At 46.4% G+C, this 15111-nt stretch overlaps 1 protein-coding gene and 1 long non-coding RNA gene across 4 annotated transcripts in view; both read left to right on the top strand.

Annotated features, from left to right (window-relative positions):
- Nucleotides 1-15111, top strand: part of LOC105448347 (autophagy-related protein 16-1) — a 391410-nt gene that overhangs the window by 286115 nt on the left and 90184 nt on the right. The gene's annotated exons all lie outside the window — the stretch shown is intronic.
- On the top strand, nt 14196-15104 carry LOC105448346. Of its 2 annotated transcripts, none has more exons than XR_974238.1 (3): nt 14196-14626; nt 14693-14775; nt 14923-15104. It is a non-coding gene; the product is annotated as an uncharacterized LOC105448346 (long non-coding RNA). The 2 variants fall into 2 exon arrangements; XR_974237.1 differs by having other exon boundaries at nt 14686-14775.

Raw genomic sequence — 15111 nt, 5'->3', positions numbered from 1 at the left:
CTTTCTCTCGATGTTGACCGATAATAATATTCCATTACGGCGCAGCAAGACCGTACATTACCGGTCGTCACGCGGACTACCTTCGCGTACCGTCCACGACAGCGATAGCATCTACATGAGGCGTTAATTACGTACCGTCCTACCGCGTTACACTGGCACTCGAGATATCTCGCGGTAGCCAAACAAAGACGGGGGAATCGTCAACCCGATCTCTCTCTCTCTCTCTCTCTCTCTCTGTTCTCCTTCTTTCCTCCTACCCGTAGAGCGCTGCTCGCGCTCCCTTCTAACTTGCCTTCCTCTTCCTCAGGATCGCGGCTCTCTATCGCGAGACGCAAACATGAGATCAAATTCCAACGTTTATTCAGACCCGCCGCCGGCGTGCGATCGCCTCCGATCCCTTCTATCTCGCAATGGTGCGAGATAGAAGGAAGACAGATGCGCCGAGAAGGTATGAGGAATCGTCTGTAACACCGAACGCATAACCATCCCGAACGACACTTTCAAACCGGTATCCGACGTTCCGGAGCTCGATGGATCGAGCTCAAGATGAGATCGAGATAGTTACAGATACGAATAAATAATATACATCTCAAATAGATCCGTCATGCGTCACGCCGATACCTCTTCAATCTTTTCCCCAATATTAAGCAAACTCTCTTCGTTAAGTTAAGTAACAAAGAGAGTTGACCTCAAAATCGACAGAATTTTACCCCTATTTTCCGCTTTTCTTCGAAGCATCCTCTAAAAATTTGTCAGTGCCATCCATTTTTATGCGCGCTTCCCGGGGATATCATATCTTTCTCAGCCAAGGAAAATTCACACGTATACATTCCATGCAGTATCCGAGAATTATGAATGAATACGTATCTCGTGCTTTTGGCTCTAAGACGTATGGAGTTACCCCATTTCCGCACCTCCAATGCTGAACTAACTTATGCCCTCGTGTTAGGCTGCGGCACTGTTATGAACATATTCTGTGCGTCAATTGGCTTGATTCTAGTGCGTGCGTGGAATAGGTAATCTACGTATTTCAATTAGAAACCTAGAGCTACACGAGATGTAGCATGTGTGCACGATCCGAGCGTGTTCCTATCTTTATCTAGGCGCGGTACGAAGATATGCGAGGAATTGATAATTTGCAGACGCTAACGAGACGTCTAATTATTATATACGTTCATCACGATTGCGCGTACAATAGTACAATTCTATTAATTCTATTAATGAACGTTCTGTATGTCGCGTGATCGAATATTTTCTTGTTATTCTAATCGATAGTTATGCCGGCAATCCTCCCAATTTTTCACGTTTAACGCGCGAGCGAATTTCGGGTACTATTATTCAAATTTTTATCGAAATTGCGATTAAAAAGACATAACGGAATTAATTTAACGTGGACTGTGCGGCATCCCAGTGACAGCCAATGCATGGGAGAAATAGCGAGCCATCGAACGAGAAAATAGCTAGTGACAGATTCAGTCGATGGAAAGGAATTGTGCAGCAGGGTGTCGGGGGAATTTTACCGCAAGAAGAATACAGGAGTTTTCTCTCCTTTTACGGCGATTTCAGCAAGTACTGTCGGCTCGGATGACTAAAATTCCTTTTGATCATTCGTAATTTAGAGCGTCTGTACGTTTTCACGGTCAGAGCTATATCTTTTTATTGATTCTATTAATGACGAGGTATAGAAACGCTAATTAGAAAGTAATACATCTCGAGTGCTATCAGATCGAGAAATCCCGATTGCAACTTGTCTTTATTGCGGTGAGAGATGATCGTTAGGCGTACCGGTAATAAATTTCCAAATATCTAGGATCGGGTAAAACCCCGGGATTACAAAGAGCAGTCGTAAACTTGCTCGGGTGAGCTCGAGTAATGTTACCTTATCTGCACCTAGAGCGATTCTCATTAACCCGCCGTCGCGCCATTACGCGCCACGGAAAGTCTCGCCTTTCCTGAGCGAAAAGTTAGACATATTTGGTATTAAAATACTTATGCATCACTTACCGCTGTTGTTGCAACGTTCGACCCTCGCTGAGGCTCCTCGATCCTGCAACAAGAAAACCAAGTTTTTCGTTAGAAAATATGGCCAAAAAAATGCAGAGTACTTTTTACTTTTATATATCGTAACTTTCGAAACATTTCTCCTCTCTTATAAGAAATATCAGATCGCTTATTATACTCGTATAAAATACCAATAGTCTAGGATTAAGCAAGTGAAATATAAAATTCTCTCGTTTCTTCTCGCACGTGTATGTGTATGTGTGTAAGGCAAACCTCTATTCATCCTGCGGCTGGAAATATTCAACTCTGCGAACGCGTAAAAATTCAAACTCTGTCTTATCAAAGTAGGGAATAAGCGACGTCGCGGTGCCGCGCGACCGCTGGCTGGTGAACTTTGCGATATGACATATAGCCCTCATCTTACCGTCGTCGTACCCGAACGCGGGGGTACCGAATTTAAATTCTTTTCGCAGTTTCCCCGGGAATCCGCCTTAGAAAACGAGCGATGGTGAGCGCGGCGCGCACGACTGCAGAGAGAAATATTAATTTTAGGTCTTTCTCTCGCCCGCGCTAAGAAGGCGCGGACTATGTGCGCGCCGCCACTCATATTCCGAGTACGTAGTGGTAACGGACCCATGAGAGCTAGGTCGGAGGTAGGAGGACGAATAAATTTCCGTCCTGTGAGTCGGTAATGGAAGAAATGGCGGGGCACGCGTGGTCGGGTTAACAACGCGCACGAGGGCGGATTGTTAAACCGGGGTAGGCCCGGACAACGTGAGCGCAGCCCGCTCGCATGGAAAACACGCGCGGTCTTATCGGCGTTTCCAACGAGAGACGTATAGCTGTCGAGCGACAGACGATGAAATAATCAAGAGAGAGTCAAATGCTCGTCAAATAATACATTTCGTTATCAGACGTTTATTACTTGACTCAATAATATAAGCATCGACGATTTCTGCCTTACTTGAAATCGAAAATGTGTTTTGCGCTAAATAAATGAAAAAAATGCAAATTTTAGAAAATATATTGAATACTTGTGATATCAACATTTTTTACGATAATTTCTTACTACAGCAATAATTCTCCAAAGAAACTTTAATCTACATAAATGCTTTTTCTGAATAGTCGCATGTCGAAAGCGTGCTGGTCCTTTTGGGATTGATCTTCCACCAATCACGTATCACTATTTACTCTTTGAATTTCACGGACGGAATCGAAGCGACGATCAAATATCATGGAATGTCAATGCAATCGCATTGTGCCGGCGAACGACTCTCTCTCGTTCGACTGCAGTATACGCGTGTGGTGCACGTACATGGGCGAAGGACGCAGAAATGCAGCGGCGCGATGCGGTCAGATTCGCGAGTAGTTTCAGCCGATTGCTGACCGCGTACATTTTGCGGACAATGCTTTCCGGGAAACGCATCCTGGATCCAGTTTCCTCCGCGGGAATGCGGCGCGGGGATGAACGGTCGAGGAGATAGCGCCGGCCCCCTGCACATCGGGCGCTGCATCGTCATTCGATGCGTAACTACATCCAATTGCTACCCGACAAACCTTCCTGGGAATTCAGCGAGCCGTGGCGCAGCCGCGGTGGTTATACCGTGGCGGAGGTAGACGAGCCGAGAACCGCGAGGAGCGACCGATGGCAGAAAGGAGAAGGTGATGGACGCGGAATAAGAGAGGCATTACACGCAGGCCATGGTTTATAGCACAAAGTGCAGCAAGGCGCTGCTATTTGCCAAGTGACATATACTCGGAAAGGGAAGGCCGCTTGGACGTCCGAACGCGACAGCGAAGGATATAAAATCTATCACTATCGTATCAACTGTCTTGTCGACGAGTGTCTGCCAGTATCGTCGTCGACGTCGACGTCGTCGTCATCGTCATCGTCAACTTTTCTTACGACAACACCTGGGCATCTTTATTCTTCACGCTGCCGCTGGTTCTTTCGAGTACCTTAGTATCATCCCAACTATTTACTTCCTCCTTCGCCATTCGCGATATCTCTAACGGCACATTACATAAACTATCAACGCCTCGACGTAACAGCCCAACAACGGCCGACTTTATCGCCACGGTCGCGCGGTTTGTCATTAGCGATTTTACTGTTTAACATGCATGCGTAAGAAACCACCAGTTATCCAGTACGAGCCCCCGAGCGCTACGGCGCGTTATATCACCGGTAATTATTAACTAATTGAAGTTACTTTTCCACGGTCGTAAAGCCGGACATCCTTCGCTCGGGCCAGGCCTTCTTTATCTGGTCACGACGAGACGCCAAGCTGGCGCGTCTCGCGGAAGGATCGTAGGAAGGAGTGGCGGAGGAAGAGGTGGAGGACGAAGTCGAGACGGAACTTGACCGTCAGATCGTCGCGCCTCGTCGTCCCTTTCGATCTATTATACGGCCGGTACACGACGCGGTCTCGTCGTGTGGTACATATAGCGTGGCGTGGCGTGGCATGGTCACGGCGTGGTCGTGCGCGACGAACGGTATGGCACGCTTCCGCGGTAACTCCATAGCGCGGTTATTATAAATTCTCTGGGAGTAAGCGCGGAGTAGGTAGCCACGTAGCTACGTACTTGGATAATAGTCTGAAACAAGTACCGCCGCGGAAAGGGCGAGGTCAGCTTGTCTGTCGCATATTAAAGACACACAAGTGAGGGGCTTGTATCTCCCCCATGCGCGCGAAGGACCAGGAATGCACATACGTGGTTGTGCCCGGCCGTAAGTGGCTCGTATATTCGACGGACGGTCGCCGCCGCCGTCGCCGTCGCCGTTGCCGTGCCCCTGTATCGACGGTCAGGCGGAAGAAGTTGGCCCCCCCGCTCCATCGCCATCGCCACGATACGGTCTACTAGCGCGCGTTGCGCGGACTCACGGGCGGCGCGAGTAAATTAAAGGAGCCCCCGCGACAAGCGCATTGTTACACGGCTTGATATATGACGTCGGCTCGCGCCCCACACGCGAGGCGCGGTGGGGACTCCGTAAAACGTAACATTATAAAACGCGCATAATTGATTTCGCACATGATAATCGCGATTATCTGGGTTTCCCGCGATGGGCGCTGCGATTCTCGTTTTAATTAGATTTTCCGGCTAATAGAGATAATACCACTTTGTTGTTTCACTACATTAAAAATCGCATTATTAGCACGTTGATTAGAGTCCTTTAGTTATGCGTACTCGTAATTACAGTAGCTGTTTGCCGGTGCTTTACCGTTTTAATTTGCTCGGCTGGATTACGAACGATCTTTTCATGCAAACTAGCAGCGCAGAATTTTGGCGTAAATTGGTCGTGCGAAACACGCACAGAGCGCCGTATTGTGCCATCGCCAGTTTGCAAGTAGTTTGTAGATAATTAACGTCATGTGATCCCTGGGAAGCGCCTTATCTAGCGACGTTATCGGTCAAAGTGCACCGAGTAGACGCTTTGTTCCTCCCGGGAGTTCGATACTGTCAGGGGAAGTATACATCGGTGGCTGACCGTAAAATTAGTGGAACGTCTTGGTAACTTGGCTCCAAGTAAAACCGAATCTGCTTCACGAATTTACGCCGAATTACGTCGGTGGAACGTACGATTAAATTCGCAAGGCCGGGGAAGCAGCCGGTGAGAGACGTGCGGACGTTTAACACCGCGGCAGGCAGATTACCTCACTTGTCTTAGAAAACTGAACGGGGAATCGAAACGTGTCCTCATCCTTCTCTCTCGATCGGCCATTAGCGAGCGCGGGCCGCATTTAGCGATTACCCATTGATCGTTGAAAAATCCCCGGCGCTATCGTCTGTTTAACACGATTAAGGATTAAACCGGCGTTATCCGGCGGTCCAGCAAGACTGTTAAAACGAGAAGGGTAAGGGATTTTCAGGAAGGACACAGCGATTTTTCAAGCGAGAAATTTCGAGCCAGGGCTATCCGCGGCGCGGCGCAGCGGTGTGTCATTCTCGTTATCTTTACCCTTCCTCTTCTATCTCCCTATCTCTGCCGTTCTCGGACCAATCATAAGGCGAGCACTGGCGCGTGAAATTTCCATAAAAACCGTGGGCCACATAAAATGTTCGTACAAAGGGCTGCTTTATGAATTCGCGCGAGATCTATCCGGCCGAAGCGCGTATAATATGCACCTGCTGCGACCGTCAAATGAGCTACGGTGCAGTCGTTCGTTCTAATCCCTCCTCTCCCCATTCAGGGAGTCACGTTCCTGTCGAATATTCGCCTGAATTCCCTCACGTTTTATCGTCCGAGCCTTGATTTTCCCGCGACCGAATCGACGACCTCGTGAACCGGACATAACTCGTCACCGCGTTTCCGCGACGTACGATTTCGCGGGTCGAATTCCAAGGCTTTTACAAAAATATCGCGGCGACTCGCGCGGCATCCGGACGGTCGTGTATGTACATCTCTTCGAGCAATCCCCAATATTCCGACAGACATTTACGTTAACGCTGTAAGCGTAACGTAACAGCTGATTTCGACACGGGCTTCTACATTTTTAACCGTAATAACACGATTTACATATGTATGAAATTTTGGAATTTTAAAAGAGACGCGGCATATCGTGTTTAAAATAAAAATTATGTAAAATTTTAGAATAGTAACTCATTCGTCTAAATTGTCGTATTTATGCAGTCTCGGATATGTAAGCTTTAATTAAAATTACAATATTGTGAAATAGTATTGATTAGCACGAAACCATAAATATAATCGGATACACGACTGGTACACGAACAGAAAATTTATTCTCCTCCGAATCCAATAATAATAAAAGCTATACGACTACAAATAGAATCACGCACAGTGTGGAAGATATTAGGCCAACATTCCAGTTCGTATATCGGAAACTGTTACTTCGTGCCGAAGCATTTGTGATCTACAGACCTAAATGATGGTAATGCAGCAGCTGACTGCACATCGACCACGCAGTAAAAATATTAATTAACCACAGACCGCACGTCGCGTATGGAACACGGTCAGAGTTGATGTATAGACTGCGGTGTGTAAGCAATAGTCCTATTTGTTGACCTACCCAGAAATCTACCCAGCCTGAGGTCGTTGTATAAGTAGCCTACATAAATCGCCGACCGGTGGCATATATCGGGAGGAGTAGAGTAGAAAAAAAACACATGCAGGAAGAGGAGAGAGAGAGAGAGAGAGAGAGAGAGAGAGACGCGTCGATATTAACAATCTTGCACGTGCGTTCGGACAAAGATCCCGAGAAGGTACTCGCGTGCCCACTGAAATCGCTTCGTTACACTTACACGAAATATGGTCATATTTCGCAACGCGTCATATGTGCAGCGTTACCAATGCGAATAAATATACGCACACGTATACAGCGACGTGTGCTGTGTGCGCGCGAGGAGATTTCGCATGACACAATACCGCTCGTGCATTCCGCACCGCGGTCTTGTCGGGCTTAATTAGCGGGATGCCTTAAAGCCACTTGAGCTAACTGATTAAGAGGGAATATTTTCACGTCGTGTATAAAGTAGCGGTCACGCGCCGAGGTCGAGAATCGTTTCGATCGTGCCTTTTGATAAAATTGCGAACGTTATTAGCCGGTAATTCGAATTTCGAATAGGCAGTGCCGCGCCTGTGCCTTGAAATGCGATGAAGCGGCAATTTTGATTTCGCACACTACCGGATTCCGTCTACAAGAAGAATATAAACCTCGTAACGTCCGTAGAATAAAGGTGAATGTCAGTCCCTCGTGCATTTGTCGTGACGACAAACAGATCCATTTATGCGCGGCTCTATTTATATCGGTCGCGCGGCTTACGTATACACGTTGCATTCAGCGGTGAATGTATGTATACCACCGCTTGCGCGAGGCGTTACGTGTTATTTTGGCGCCTGCCGTAACCAGACGCATATTTCACGCGTCCCACTTTCTTGTCACAGATACAAGACTGTCGGGCAGCTACCTGCAAAAGGAGTTCACTCGTTGTTTTGTTTATGGCGCGGTATGCGTACGCCGCGCGACGTCGCGTCGGTCGGGCGGCGAACGCCGTAGCGTTTAACGGTACCCGCCAGATTGAAGCTATCTATGGTAGCTTGGTCGTTACTTTTGGTCTAGCGCGGAGAGTCAGGAAAGTGCGCCGCCGTGACACGTCTCTCACGCACGTCCAAAAAAAAATCACTTAAGCGATAAACCTGTAACCGCGTTCGTAAGATTAATTCGCGAGCTATGCGGCTCGTATCGCGATCTCATCAAGGATGCCGGGGAGTCGTGAAACTGTTCCCACATAAAATTATCCTTACTGAAAGAAAAGGGGCAGTCAATATCTCGTTTGACTGGACAAGCGACAAGTACGGACGGGACAGGTATGATGTAGGGGGCACCCAGCGCGAAACTGGGTGAACAGGAACACTCGCACCGTTCGAGCGTTGATATCTCGAGAACTTTAATTTCCTTAATACGTCAGCCGTAACGTAGAACCAATTAGTATATCGAGCGATACACTTCGGGGAGGGATCATTCTCTCAGTAGTGCCACGCGGCACTGACCGGTCAACCGGTGTCCAGCCTCCAATTTCCTCCCGTTACCTCGTATCTATACCGTTGCGCGCTCGTATCTATACGTTGTCGCCCTCCACCTCTTAGTCCACATCCGCGTAATGCCCCGCGCGCGCGTTGTCGTCGCCTATGACCCGACCTGAATGCACACAACAGAGGTGAATTGCTGCAACTGCAATTATGCGGGACAGCCCGCAAACGATGTGGATATTCTCGCGCGCGCCTTGTCGTTATCGAGACAAAGGGTCTTAAAATTCCTTCCATTCAAAACCGTGCACAAGAGACGCGCACGTAAAAAGCGCAACTTTATTTCCTCCTGGCAATGTCGCTAACTCATAATGACACTCCATTACAACAACGACTCGGCACGCGGTGAATGAAGACGCGGGGTCTTAAAAACGATGTTATCGAGTATTCGCTTGAACCTCTCCAACACGTGCTATCGTCGGTCCATGTAAGAAGATGTGCGTGAAAAGATGCGTGACAAGTCATTTTAATTTTTACCCCTCCGTTATTTTAATCACGCGTTAGGTGTTATTACGTACATTATAATTTTGTCACGATTACTACAACCGACCAATTAAATCTCTGTTCGCGCAATATATCGCGTTACGCGTACTTGATTTGCGTCCAAGATTAGAAACAGCGATCTTTTAGCATGTGCCTACGTAAAACCGCCGTCGAGAGCCGCAGCGGCGAGACCTTTGCCACATGATAATATACAGCGGGTGTACGGGGAGAAAATTGAATTAAAGTCACTTAAGTGTTTACTCACGTTCTCAATTATACACGATGAACCCTTGGCATCGAAATAATTATCAGCCCATTGCAGCCCGTTATTCCGGTGCACATAACGCGCAAGTCGACCGTACGGCCTTAGCCGCCGTCATCGAGGTTGTCGTCATCTTCGCTATCATGAAGCGCGTTACATACATATATATATATATATATATATATATATATATATACATCACGTAGGTATATATCACATACCATCGACGCGTGCTGTATGGACCTATCGCGCGTTCATCAAATGTTACAGTGACCACAGTCCAGGGTATATTGCGATCGCGCGCGGGGGCCGCCAAGACCATCTTCCATCGATAAGAAGCGCAGTTAGCTCTAACGTAATAATTATCATGATTTTCTGTGGATCGCGGGCGGACCCCACGGTAGGTCGCGAACCCTCTACGGGACTGCGGGGCCTACGGGATCGGGTATTAGGCGCAAGAATGGCGACCGGACGAATCCGCGGACGAGATTTAATGCGGGTCTTATCCAGGAATGCCGAGCTCAAGATGCACGAGATACAGCTCTTCTATAGAGAGCCCCGGCATACGAGATCGTGTCGGGGTGGTCTTCAAATAACAGTAAATCGGTTTTATTTTCTGTTCGTACAATAACGCGATCGATAAGACGTATATATTCGCCTGTTCCTCGCTATCTTCATGTCGTGCTGATCGACAAATCAGTTCCGTCCGTGGTTTAATGGGAGTCACGAATGAGATGAGCTGTCCCGTTCTTTCTTCTATGCGCAGCTTCTTCCACGTATTTTTATATATATTTTTGCGTAACATGCTATATTCAATGTGCAATCGATAATATAAATGTTAACATCACATTTATTGCAAATAAAAGAAGTAATTTTTTGAAAATTCGGTTTTGAAAATAACGAACTCTTTAATATTTAATTCCGGTATAGAATATATAGGTTTAATAAACAAGTTTTTTCTTTTGTGTGAAATTAACATCGATGTTTTACATCGATATTAATTTTTCATGCACACTTATTGAACATATTTTTGTTTCCGGATTAATCATAGTATGCTGTACAATAAAAATAATATATAATTTCACATGAGAAGACTGCATGTTTATCTTGTAAAAACCAATTCGGTAGCAAAATCGGACGATATTTCAACCAACGCGAACAGATATTAACTTTTATATGGAATTAATTATGAAAATGAGCGAGCCGAAACGAAAAATAATGGGGAGAGGTATGATGGATATAAAATTAAAGCGGGACAATAATGAGAATATAAAATTAATACCAAGGGAGAAAGGAGCAGGGCGTTGTATGGACAAGCGCGTGCTGCAGAGAACAACTGTGCATCGGAAACGTGAGAAACCCGTAGAAAAGGAAGCGTTTTCCGCAAGCAGATCTCTCAAGCGTGGCCCGCTTAGTCGTTTACCTTCCTACCATTCGTCACGAATGAGAATGTCAGCCGCGGCGATGATACGGCTGCTACACTTGTCCTACAGGACAAACGCGAACGTCCTTCCGCCCCGGCACCCTCCCGCCCTTTCGCGCACCTTCCTTTTGTCTCATTACGCCATTCTGATTTGTCCCTCGAGACAAAGCCGGAACATGTCCCCGACCTCTTTGTAGCCTTTCGAGAGGAAGAAGTGTAGCGCGCGCGCGCGCGTGAGGCCAAGCGCCTTGTTCAACGACGCGACAGGCAGCAGTCACGAGCTCTTTATCGCCGCGTGCTAATCAAATTCAACGTGGTGGAACGGAATTAAAGTCTCTCGGTCGTTTATGCGCCCGTGATTAATCCCTCCACGATTCACCGCCCGGCGCGTCTTATGCGATTTATTATCCCTCGGCCTTGAACGAGTCGACAGATTGAACATCTCTGAAACATTCTGATTGATCAATAGACAAGAATGAAGAATAGTAGGCCGGATTCCTCTGTCGTCATTTATCATGAAATTATCGTATGCGAATTATTGCGTGCGTCTACGCCGGATGGGATCTTTCCCTACGTGGATATCTAGTCATTAGGAAACGCGCGAGTTGCGAGTACATAATGAAAACGTTAATCTCGTAACAACCTATAATGACTGACTATAGTCAAACTATTTTTTGTAAAATAATCTTTTGTGTGTGTGTGTGTGTGTGTCTGTGGAGTAGATTCACATTGAAATTTGCTCAAGGATTTATTTTAAGACTCTCTTGCTACGTGACATTCCGTAGAACGTGGCATTCCTTATTTTCTAAACGAATCAGCGAAGATATTTTCAACGCTTCACTCGACACATGACCGACGAAATTCGCAACATTCTGCGACGTAACAATGCCACCCACATAGTGCCCCCATCTCTCCCTCGATCGCTGTTTGCAAATGGGATTCCCGCGATCATACGCAAACAAGATCTCGCGAAGTTCGTAGTGTCAAGGAAGGAAGCACACTCTGCGGAAATCGTCCTGGGACAAACGTACGATGTTTCATCTTCCTGAAACGATTTACACGCTGCGTCCGCGCCGTTTCTTCCGCGGCGGGCAGGACGGTTAAGGTACGCTGAATTATCCATCGTGTAGACCGAAGATGGACACGAGAGTTAACCTCTAGTCTCGGCTCGAGACCGCATCAGCACGTTAATGCGGATAGGAGAGAAAATGAAAAAGAGGAGGAGAGAAAGACGACGTGAAAGGAAAAGAGGAGAAAGAGAGAGAGAGAGAGAAAGAGAGAGAGCCCGCCTCGCGTTCGCGTTATCTCCGCGAGTGCGCATACATTTGCTCCGCGAAACAGTTCCGTTTTCTTTACTTCTCCCTCTCTCTTTCTCTATCCCTCTTCCTCTTTGCAGCGTTGCGCCATTCCCGACCGGTAGACGAACCTAACTGTTCCGAATCGTCGCGATAATTTCGTATCTCGCATGCGAGGCGACAAGGCGCTCGCTCTCGTGCATCGTACTTCGAAACTACGTCGACCGCCCGCTCTCTACGTGCCCGGCCCTTCTCCTTCCTTCTCCTTCTCTTCCTCCTCCTCCTCCTCCTTGCCCCAAATAAATCGATAGATAATCCCGCATTACGGACCGCCGTATAGTCCGAGGAGAGAGGAGGTGTGCACGTCGTGAACTGTGTAGGGTATCTAGAAATTACTAACTAGCTCAGAGTTCACGAGCAAATGTTATCAGCGAAGGAAGCGGATGGAAATATTGTGAGGAGCCACGGTACCAAGAACGTGCGAACTCTATGATGTAAATGAAATGAGTTTTAACGCAAAATAAATGAGGAAGAACAGCTGACAAACTGTTTCTTCTGTAAAAGATTGCAAACGAGATGAATCTTTGTGAATCTTTCGTTTTAATTTTTGTCAAGCGGGAAACCGACTCTAAAAAAATGATGTTTTTATATTTAAGTAGCCATAAATATTCAAGGCACTACAAGTTGTGTGTACACGTTATTTGATATTTGATGTAAATTTATACGCGGTCTCCGTAACTAGAAGAAAAATTTAACCGCGGAAAGCTGCATCTATCTAACGAAACTTTCGCATTCGTAGGAAAGAAAGAAAGAGAGAAAGAAAGAAACAAGACTTTAGGTATTAAATAAAAATATCAGTTATACACCTTTTTTCTCTTCGCGGATCCGATTCCCGTGGTAGTCGCCGCAACGCTCCCGTATAAATCAATAAATAACGCCGGCATTATTGCAACGTAACATTACGACGTAACAACTCGCGTTTAGCCTTCCGCAAGGAAAGGAGCATCGCGTACACGTTGCGATGTATCCTCACGATGAATCCGCCGCCTTCCATCTTCCCGCCGTGTACCGCAACGCGCGGCGGTGCAGAGTTAATGACGCCATCGCCGAGAATTATACCCGGCGAGGTCGTGCGTCGTACTCTTACACGCTTGAATCTCTTTCCGGTATTATTCATTACTCCTTAATAATGATCTTCGCGGCTTTCTTTGTTTTCTTTCCTCCTTTCTTCCGTTCGCCGACCGGGGCCACGACCGTGACAAAGTGTGTGCCTGCACGCCCGTGCGAGACCGTGGAAGAGGTGAAGGGACAAGCCACGGGGAGGGAACTTACGACGGATGCACTTGCGACGTATCGCTCTCGTTTGCCCCTTTTTCTTTCGAGTCCCCGGAGCTATCTGCTCGCTCTCGACATTCGATCTTTTCCCGCTTTACTCTTAAACATAAATATAAATCTCAGGCGCACTGGAAAAGTATTGAGATCATTGGTCGTACTCTCCTCTTCTCTGTTTTCACGTCGTCGAGAACCATTGTGTGTGTGCCCGTTGCCTCCCTCCGTGCGTATACGTACACACGGGACCCGAGTGTAAGGAGATGGCATAAGAAGAAAACCTTTGCCGCGCACTACCAATGTTCCTCCGGTAAAATCGATCTTCCCCCCTTCCCCTACCCTTTCGACGCTTTATTCACTGCTCCCGGCGACAAAAGAATTTTCGATCTGGGACCTTAGACAAGACTGACTGAAAGCTCGTATATTCCATATTCTGTAGCAATAGCGTGATGCTTTATGATTTTGTCTGCGATCGACAACCACGATTCTCCCTTTGGTTAACGCTCCTGTTGACGGAAAATACAGTAATATCGCCTCTCGGATTTACGAAAAATATTGCGAAGCAATAAGCACATCCCTCCTTTCGTTGGCACGCGAAATGATCTACAGTACAACATCGAAGTTACACGGACGATATATATATATATATATATGTATTGTATATTGCCGCTCTGTGTGCAGAAAATACTTATGATATTACCTTAGATTCTTTACGATAACTACGTTACCAAAATAACGCGCGGGATCTCATCCTTTTTATAAATACGTTATATGTATATTTTAGGTATAAAGTAAATGTGTTCAATACCGAGAAGCTTCGTTATTTACTATATTCACGTGGCTTATAACATTAATGAGAATGTCGAATTTATTCGTGCATACGCTGTCATAAGCTATACGCGGAACATGTTAATAACACACAGGTGTCCCACGTATGTGCATGTACACGCGATGTAACCAAGCGTGTATACGAAGCGATCACACTCCTCAGCCGACGTTAATTATCTCTGCGCTTCCGGAAGTTGTCTCTAATACTCCCTGACACTCCATTGAGTATATTGATTACTAATGTTTCGTGGCTGCAGCATGATGCAAGTGGGTCAAGCTTTCCTACGAGCTCAAATATGACAAACAGTACCTTGACTCGGAAGATTCCTGGAAATAGGATTTATGGATATCGAGATGCACGATCCGACGCAGTTGGGAAGTTAAAAGCAAAATTTTTGCAAAAGTGTTTGTGTGCGTCGCAAATGTTATGAAACAACGCGTGCAGTGCAGAATACTGAAACGTGCGTATTAATATCTGATATTGGAAATGAAGAGATACGTTAAATGACACTGCTTTAAGTTTTTAGAACATTGCACGTTGCGATATTATCAGAATCTATTCAATGTGGAGCGTTAGAAATTTTATCTCCGGAACTATTACGAGAATTAGGTAACTGCAGTAACATCTTTGAGGCGATCATGTACAGTAATTTTTTTTAAGATTTGACTCATTACTTTTTTATAATACGTTTCGTGTAACTATTTGCTGGAGAATGGCGATCAAAGCTCTAACGTAACTCAGCACGATTTTTTCCAGGTCGTTCTATTTTTAAAACGAAATGACGTATCGACAAGAAACTCGGCAGAACGCATCGCGCCGTCTAATAAATCTACTCATTCTGCGTCGGTGGAGGTCCATGAAAAATGATATGTATTCTATCCATCTCGTCATCCTCGCGCGGATAATATTAACGCGGCATGAGGAGAGAGAGAGAGAGAGAGAGAA

The sequence above is a fragment of the Wasmannia auropunctata genome, unplaced genomic scaffold (genome assembly GCF_000956235.1).
Source record: "Wasmannia auropunctata unplaced genomic scaffold, wasmannia.A_1.0 LD336088.1, whole genome shotgun sequence".
NCBI classification, from domain to species: domain Eukaryota; kingdom Metazoa; phylum Arthropoda; class Insecta; order Hymenoptera; family Formicidae; genus Wasmannia; species Wasmannia auropunctata.
This window is presented reverse-complemented; position numbering and strand designations above follow the sequence as displayed.